The 9,327-nt window shown below is 49.6% G+C and overlaps 1 long non-coding RNA gene across 2 annotated transcripts; it reads right to left on the reverse strand.

Annotated features, from left to right (window-relative positions):
- Positions 1 to 1,061: 1,061 nt before the first annotated feature.
- On the reverse strand, positions 1,062 to 4,394 carry LOC121842181. Of its 2 annotated transcripts, none has more exons than XR_006080980.1 (2): positions 4,354 to 4,394; positions 1,062 to 1,546 (listed from the first exon to the last, which is right to left on the reverse strand). It is a non-coding gene; the product is annotated as an uncharacterized LOC121842181 (long non-coding RNA). The 2 variants fall into 2 exon arrangements; XR_006080979.1 differs by lacking the exon at positions 4,354 to 4,394 and adding an exon at positions 4,299 to 4,338.
- Positions 4,395 to 9,327: the final 4,933 nt, after the last annotated feature.

Here is a 9,327-nt window from a genome sequence, read left to right on the forward strand (position 1 = left end):
CTACTTTTTCGGAAATTCTGTTAAAAATCGCGCAACATTTTGGCGTCCTGCTACTCAGGCCAGGAATATAGTATATGCATATGATTAGTATGTGTGGATAGAAAACACTCAGATGTTTCCAAAACTGTTTAAATCACGGCTGTGACTATAACAGAACGTCTGTTTCATCGAAAAGCGCAGGAAAATCTGATCACTGGAGATGGAAAAAAATATCCATGCGCCACTCCCATGAATTGTTAAAGGTGAACCGTAATATATGAGGCCAAGCTTGCAGTACCTACAGCTACCACAGGATATATAGAGTCTCCTCATTTGAATCTGAATTGATTCTTGGTAGATCCGCCCAAAGGGAACCGATTCTCTCCGACCACCGACCCGAGGCATTGTCTCTGTGTTTTTCCGGACATTTTTCCACACGGCAGGCTATCGAATTTACATCGCCTCCTGATGATTTTTATAGCTTATTAACGTGTAGTTATACCTAAAGTTGCATTAGAAAGGTATTTCGAAGTGTTTTGTGAAAGTTTATCGTCGAATTTTTAACTTTTAAAAATGACGTTACGTTATGAAACGCTCTTTTTTTCCGTTTTCCACACAGTCTTCATAGATCGATATCTAGGCTATATATGGACCGATTTAATCCAAAAAAGACCCAGTATTGATTATGGGACATCAAGGTGTGCAAAGAAAGAAGATGGTCAAAGGTAATTAATGTTTTATATTTTATTGTGCGGTTTGTGTAGCGCCGACTATGCTAATTCTTTTGTTTACATCCCCTACGGGTCTTTTGGGGTGTTGCATGCTATCAGATAATAGCTTCTCATGCTTTCGCCGAAAAGCATTTTAAAAATCTGACACGGTGGCTAGATTCACAATGACTGTAGCTTTATTTTAATACCAAACATGTGTATTTTAATGAACGTTTGCGTTTTAACTAATACTATTAGCATGTAGCGTCGCGCATGTGCATATGAGCAGCAGTAAAAGGGTGACCCAGACTCACCCATGTTCTTGAGGGTTGAAGACAGTGAAAAATGATCATTAAGTAAATGGGACTTTTCAATTCTTGAATAAAAATCTTTAATGAACATGAATTTAAATACAATTGACTTGAGGATCAGAGCAGGCAGGCTAGCCCTGTGCCTCTACCTCTGCGGTTCATCTCAACCAAGAGGTTGTGTGGGTTGTCTTTCTCTCTGTGGGTGTGAATCACTATGAGCTCTCCCTCTGCCTGCCATTTGGCTGATCAGAAGCCTTCTGCTCTTTCTTACTCACATGAACAGGAGGAATGGCCTCTGGGGTAACCTCCTCCTCTATCTAATGCCTCTTCCACCTCCTCTTTCTGACTGTGTTCGACTGAGGTCACTCGTTCTCTCTCCCTGGGTGTTGGATAGTTCCTCCTCCTCTGTGTCTTTGTGATGGTGGAGGGAGTTATCCTGTTCCGGCTTCCTCTAAGGGTGTGCACCGTAATCTCTTTCGGTGTGTTGAGGGGTTCAGTGGTTTTGGAGGGAGTCTGAAGTTCGATCTCTAGAGATGAGTGTGGGGTCTGTCAAATCAAATCAAATGTATTTTTATCCGCTGATATCTCAAAGTGCTGTACAGAAACCCAGCCTAAAACCCCAAACAGCAAGCAATGCTAGGAAAAATTGTCCTTAGTGTCCTATGTGTACTCTCGGTTAGTTTGCACTAGATAGGCGGTTTCGATTACGTTTATTGTTTTGTGTAGTGTTCGTGTTTCTTTATTTGATTAAACATGAATCTCAATCGACACGCTGCAGTTTGGTCCGACTCTCCTTCATCACCACTAGAAAACCGTTACAGACAGAATCACCCACCAACCAAGGACCAAGCGGCGTGGTAAACAGAGGCAGCAGCAACAGCAGCAGCAGGAGAAGCGACAGGTGCAGCAGGAGCAACAGCAGCAGCAGCAAAGGCAGCAGCAGGATCAAAGGCAACAGCAGGAGAAGCAACAGAGGCAGCAGCAGCATTGGGAGAGACTGTACTCTTTGGATAAATGGACTTGGGAGGAGATCCTTGACGGACAAGGACCCTGGGCAGAGCCATGGATGGAATTGGAGCTGTCGGCGAAGCAGAGTGCTGAGTCTGAGAGTGTGGAGGATGTATTGGACAGAGTAGAAAGAAAGGTGTGGGCTTGGCATAGCATGCACGGCATACCAGTGCCAGCACCACGCATCAGGCCTACAGTGCGTCCCACCTGTTCAGCGCTGCCGGAGCCTTTCTCCTCTACAGCGCTGCTGGAGTCTCCCGCCTGTTCAGCGCTGCCGGAGCCTTTCTCCTCTACAGCGCTGCTGGAGTCTCTCGCCTGTTCAGCGCAGCCAGAGCCTTTCTCCTCTCCTGCGCGGCCGGAGTCTCCCGCCTGTTCAGCGCAGCCAGTCTGCACGGAGCTGCCGGTCTGCACGGAGCTGCCGGTCTGCACGGAGCTGCCGGTCTGCACGGAGCTGCCGGTCTGCACGGAGCTGGGTCTGCCGGAGCTGGTCTGCACGGAGCTGCCGGTCTGCACGGAGCTGCCGGTCTGCGGAGCTGCCAGTCTGCACGGAGCTGCCAGTCTGCACGGAGCTACAGTCTGCAAGGAGCTGCCAGTCTGTAAGGAGCTGCCAGTCTGCACGGAGCCGCCAGAGCTGTCAGCCTACATGGAGCAGCCAGAGCTGTCAGTCTGCATGAAGCAGCCAGAGATGTCAGTCTGCATAGAGCAGCCAGTCTGCATGGAGCAGCCAGTCTGCAAGGAGCTGTCATTCTGCAAGGAGCTGTCAGTCTGCAAGGAGCTGTCAGTCTGCACGGAGCTGTCAGTCTGCACGGAGCTGTCAGTCTGCACGGAGCTGTCAGTCTGCAAGAAGCTGTCAGTCTGCAAGGAGCTGCCAGGCTGCAAGGAGCAGCCAGTCAGCACGGAGCCGCCAGAGCTGTCAGTCTGTAAGAAGCCGCCAGAGCTGTCAGCCTATATGGAGCAGCTAGTGCCGCCAGTCTGCCCAGCATCGCCAGTCTGCCCAGCGCCGCCAGATCTGCCAGTCAGCCAGACTCTTCCAGATCTGCCAGTCAGCCAGACTCTTCCAGATCTGCCAGTCAACCAGACTCTTCCAGATCTGCCAGTCAACCAGACTCTTCCAGATCTGCCAGTCAACCAGACTCTTCCAGATCTGCCAGTCAACCAGACTCTTACAGATCTGCCAGTCAACCAGACTCTTACAGATCTGCCAGTCAACCAGACTCTTACAGATCTGCCAGTCAACCAGACTCTTCCAGATCTGCCAGTCAATCAGACTCTTCCAGATCCGCCAGTCAGCCGGGATCTGCCAATCGACCAGGATCCGCCAGTCGACCAGGATCCGCCAGTCGGCCAGGATCCGCCAGAACTGCCAGTCGGCCAGGATCCGCCAGTCTGCCAGGATCCGCCAGTCTGCCAGGATCCGCCAGAACTGCCAGTCGGCCAGGATCTGCCAGTCGGCCAGGATCTGCCAGTCGGCCAGGATCTGCCAGTCGGCCAGGATCCGCCAGTCTGCCAGGATCAGTTAGATCCGCCATTCAGCCAGGATCCGCCAGTCTGCCAGGATCCGCCAGTCTGCCAGGATCCGCCAGTCTGCCAGGATCCACCAGTCAGCCAGGATCCGCCAGTCAGCCAGGATCCGCCAGTCTGCCAGGATCCACCAGTCAGCCAGGATCCGCCAGAAGTGCCAGTCAGCCAGGATCTGCCGGAACCACCAGCCAGCCAGGATTTGGTAGATCCATCAACCCGCCTGAGCTTCCTCTCACTCCTGATCTTCCTCTCACTCCTGATCTTCCTCTCACTCCTGATCTTCCTCTCACTCCTGAGCTTCCTCTCACTCCTGAGCTTCCTCTCACTCCCGAGCTTCCTCTCACTCCCGAGCTTCCCCTCGGTCCCGAGCTTCCCCGGTCCCGAGCTTCCCCTCGGTCCCGAGCTACCTCAGTCCAGTGGGGCCCGTTGTTAGGTTTCCTAGGCCAAGGTTAGCGGCGAGGGTCGCCACTCAAGGGACACTAAGGAGGTGGACTAAGACAATTATGGAGTGGGGTCCACGTCCAGCACCAGAGCCGTCACCGCGGACAGCTGCCCACCCAGACCCTCCCCTACAGGTTTAGGTTGTGCGTTCGGGAGTCCGCACCTTCCTAGAGAGGAGCCAGGCTATGAGGGGTGGCCAGTCCTCTTCTGGCTGTGCCGGGTGGAAATTATAACAGAACATGGCCAAGATGTTCAAATGTTCATAAATGACCAGCATGGTCAAATAATAATAGTCACAGTAGTTGTCGGGGGTGCAGCAAGTCAGCACCTCAGGAGTAAATGTCAGTTGGCTTTTCATAGCCGATTATTAAGAGTATCTCTACCATCCTGCTGTCTCTAGAGAGTTGAAAACAGCAGGTCTGGGACAGGTAGGACGTCCGGTGAACAGGTCAGGGTTCCATAGCCACAGGCAAAACAGCTGAAACTGGAGAAGCAGCACGGCCAGGTGGACTGGGGACAGCAAGGAGTCATCATGCCAGGTAGTACTGAGGGATGGTCCTAGGGCTCAGGTCCTCCGAGAGAGAGAAAGAAAGAGAGAATTAGAGAGAGCATACTTAAATTCACACAGGACACCGGATAAGACAGGAGAAGTACTCCAGATATAACAAACTGACCCTAGCCCCCCGACAAATAAACTACTGCAGCATAAATACTGGAGGCTGAGACAGAAGGGGTCAGGAGACACTGTGGCCCCATCTGATGATACCCCCGGACAGGGCCAAACAGGAAGGATATAACCCCACCCACTTTGCCAAAGCACAGACCCACACCACTAGAGGGATATCTTCAACCACCAACTTACTGAGACAAGGCCGAGTATAACCCACAAAGATCTCCGCCACGGCACAACCCAAGGGGGGGCGCCAACCCAGACAGGAAGATCTCATCAGTGACTCAACGCACTCAAGTGACGCACCCCTCCTAGGGACGGCATGAAAGAGCACCAGTAAGCCAGTGACTCAGCCCCTGTAATAGGGTTAGAGGCAGAGAATCCCAGTGGAAAGAGGGGAACCGGCCAGGCAGAGACACCAAGGGCGGTGCGGTTCGTTGCTCCAGAGCCTTTCCGTTCACCTTCACACTCCTGGGCCAGACTACACTTAATCATATGACCCACTGAAGAGATGAGTCTTCAGTAAAGACTAAAAGGTTAAGACCGAGTCTGCGTCTCTCACATGGGTAGGCAGACCATTCCATAAAAATTGAGCTCTATAGGAGAAAGCCCTGCCTCCAGCTGTTTGCTTAGAAATTCTAGGGACAATTAGGAGGCCCGTGTCTTGTGACCGTAGCATACGGGTAGGTATGTACGGCAGGACCAAATCAGAGAGATAGGTAGGAGCAAGCCCATGTAATGCTTTGTAGGTTAGCAGTAAAACCTTGAAATCAGCCCATAGTGGTGTCCCCATCCCTCCTAAGGAGCAGCCACTGAGACATGTGATGAGGCCAAGGAAGATCACTCTGCAAGGACGGGATAGGACACATCACAACACTGCTGCTCATTCATATTCAAACACACCTCAGAGTACGGACACAAACATGGACGCCCCCCCCCCACACACACACAATGAACTTACCTGTACATATCAGAATCATACATTCGACAGCCACCTCTTCCCCCACATGTATTGATCCCCCACCTCAAACATGTTGAGTCAATTCCAGATGCTGGAATGGTGCTGGAATGCAGGTGCAGTAGGGCCTAGTATGCAATGATGTGATACCATGTGTACCCCATATCCTGTGTTTGTGTTGATGTTTTTTTATTTTATTTAAACAGGGAGTCACACTGAGATTAAACATCCATTTTACCACAGTCCCCTGTAAAAGCTGTAAAAGTTGAAGTCATATTGAACAACTACCAGAGAGAACCTTCTCTACATAGGAATTGCATACCATATTTTTTCCATACATCAAAATAATACTTTATTGTCAATCAGCAATTACTTACCTAGATAAGGTCTCAACAAGGCCCCAGTTAATGGTTGAAAATAACTAATTTCAGTGCCAATGAGTTACACTGAGTGTATAAAACATTAAGAACACCTGCTCTTTCCATGACATATGCTGACCAGGTGAATCCAGGTTAACGTTATAATCCCTTATGGATTAAATCAGTATAGATAAAGAGGAGGGGAAAGGTTTAAAAAATATATTGTAAAGCTTGAGACAATTGACAATATGTACAGAGCAAGGGTAGCATTCCAGAGGGACATCAGAGACTGTAACGTTCTCTGCTTCACGGAAACATGGCTAACTGGAGAGACGCAATCCGAGCGGTGCAGCCAGCGGGTTTCTCCACGCATCGCGCCGACAGGAACAAACATCTTTCTGGTAAGAAGACGGGCGGGGGCGTATGCCTTATGGCCAACGTGACATGGTGTGATGAAAGAAACATACAGGAACTCAAATCCTTCTGTTCACCTGATTTAGAATTCCTCACAATCAAATGTAGACCGCATTATCTACCAAGAGAATTCTCTTCGATTATAATCACAGCCGTATATATCCCCCCAAGCAGACACATCGATGGCTCTGAACAAACTTTATTTAACTCTCTGCAAACTGGAAACGATTTATCCGGAGGCTGCATTCATTGTAGCTGGGGATTTTAACAAGGCTAATCTGAAAACAAGACTCCCTAAATTTTATCAGCATATCGATTGCGCAACCAGGGGTGGAAAGACCCTGGATCATTGTTACTCTAACTTCCGCGACGCATATAAGGCCCTGCCCCGCCCCCTTTCGGAAAAGCTGACCATGACTCCATTTTGTTGATCCCTGCCTACAGACAGAAACTAAAACAAGAAGCTCCCACGCTGAGGTCTGTCCAACACTGGTCTGACCAAGCTGACTCCACACTCCAAGACTGCTTCCATCACGTGGACTGGGAGATGTTTCGTATTGCGTCAGACAACAACATTGACGAATACGCTGATACGGTGTGCGAGTTCATTAGAACGTGCGTTGAAGATGTCGTTCCCATAGCAACGATTAAAACATTCCCTAACCAGAAACCTTGGATTGATGGCAGCATTCGTGTGAAACTGAAGGCACGAACCACTGCTTTTAATCAGGGCAAGGTGTCTGGTAACATGACTGAATACAAACAGTGCAGCTATTCCCTCCGCAAGGCTATCAAACAAGCTAAGCGCCAGTACAGAGACAAAGTAGAATCTCAATTCAACGGCTCAGACACAAGAGGTATGTGGCAGGGTCTACAGTCAATCACGGACTACAGGAAGAAACCCAGCCCAGTCACGGACCAGGATGTCTTGCTCCCAGGCAGACTAAATAACTTTTTTGCCCGCTTTGAGGACAATACAGTGCCACTGACACGGCCTGCAACGGAAACATGCGGTCTCTCCTTCACTGCAGCCGAAGTGAGTAAGACATTTAAACGTGTTAACCCTCGCAAGGCTGCAGGCCCAGACGGCATCCCCAGCCGCGCCCTCAGAGCATGCGCAGACCAGCTGGCCGGTGTGTTTACGGACATATTCAATCAATCCCTATACCAGTCTGCTGTTCCCACATGCTTCAAGAGGGCCACCATTGTTCCTGTTCCCAAGAAAGCTAAGGTAACTGAGCTAAACGACTACCGCCCGTAGCACTCACATCCGTCATCATGAAGTGCTTTGAGAGACTAGTCAAGGACCATATCACCTCCACCCTACCTGACACCCTTGACCCACTCCAATTTGCTTACCGCCCAAATAGGTCCACAGACGATGCAATCTCAACCACACTGCACACTGCCCTAACCCATCTGGACAAGAGGAATACCTATGTGAGAATGCTGTTCATCGACTACAGCTCGGCATTCAACACCATAGTACCCTCCAAGCTCGTCATCAAGCTCGAGACCCTGGGTCTCGACCCCGCCCTGTGCAACTGTGTACTGGACTTCCTGACGGGCCGCCCCCAGGTGGTGAGGGTAGGCAACAACATCTCCTCCCCGCTGATCCTCAACACTGGGGCCCCACAAGGGTGCGTTCTGAGCCCTCTCCTGTACTCCCTGTTCACCCACGACTGCGTGGCCATGCACGCCTCCAACTCAATCATCAAGTTTGCGGACGATACAACAGTGGTAGGCTTGATTACCAACAACGACGAGACGGCCTACAGGGAGGAGGTGAGGGCCCTCGGAGTGTGGTGTCAGGAAAACAACCTCACACTCAACGTCAACAAAACTAAGGAGATGATTGTGGACTTCAGGAAACAGCAGAGAGAACACCCCCTATCCACATCGATGGAACAGTAGTGGAGAGGGTAGCAAGTTTTAAGTTCCTCGGCATACACATCACAGACAAACTGAATTGGTCCACTCACACAGACAGCATCGTGAGGAAGGCGCAGCAGCGCCTCTTCAACCTCAGGAGGCTGAAGAAATTCGGCTTGTCACCAAAAGCACTCACAAACTTCTACAGATGCACAATCGAGAGCATCCTGGCGGGCTGTATCACCGCCTGGTATGGCAACTGCACCGCCCTCAACCGTAAGGCTCTCCAGAGGGTAGTGAGGTCTGCACAACGCATCACCGGGGGCAAACTACCTGCCCTCCAGGACTCCTACACCACCCGATGCTACAGGAAGGCCATAAAGATCATCAAGGACATCAACCACCCGAGCCACTGCCTGTTCACCCCGCTGTCATCCAGAAGGCGAGGTCAGTACAGGTGCATCAAAGCTGGGACCGAGAGACTGAAAAACAGCTTCTATCTCAAGGCCATCAGACTGTTAAACAGCCACCACTAACATTGAGTGGCTACTGCCAACACACTGTCAATGACACTGACTCTACTCCAGCCACTTTAATCATGGGAATTGATGGGAAATGATGTAAATATATCACTAGCCACTTTAAACAATGATACCTTATATAATGTTACTTACCCTACATTGTTCATCTCATATGCATACGTTGATACTGTACTCTATATCATCGACTGCATCCTTATGTAATACATGTATCACTAGCCACTTTAACTATGCCACTTGGTTTACATACTTATCTCATATGTATATACTGTACTCGATATCATCTACTGTATCTTGCCTATGCTGCTCTGTACCATCACTCATTCATATATCCTTATGTACATATTCTTTATCCCCTTACACTGTGTATAAGACAGTAGTTTTTTTTTTTGAATTGTTAGTTAGATTACTTGCTTTTTATTACTGCATTGTTGGAACTAGAAGCACAAGCATTTCGCTACACTCGCATTAACATCTGCTAACCATGTGTATGTGACAAATAAAATTTGATTTGATTTGATTTTACATGGATTGTGTGTGTGCCA

The sequence above is a fragment of the Oncorhynchus tshawytscha genome, unplaced genomic scaffold, assembly GCF_018296145.1.
Source record: "Oncorhynchus tshawytscha isolate Ot180627B unplaced genomic scaffold, Otsh_v2.0 Un_contig_8582_pilon_pilon, whole genome shotgun sequence".
Lineage (NCBI taxonomy): Eukaryota > Metazoa > Chordata > Actinopteri > Salmoniformes > Salmonidae > Oncorhynchus > Oncorhynchus tshawytscha.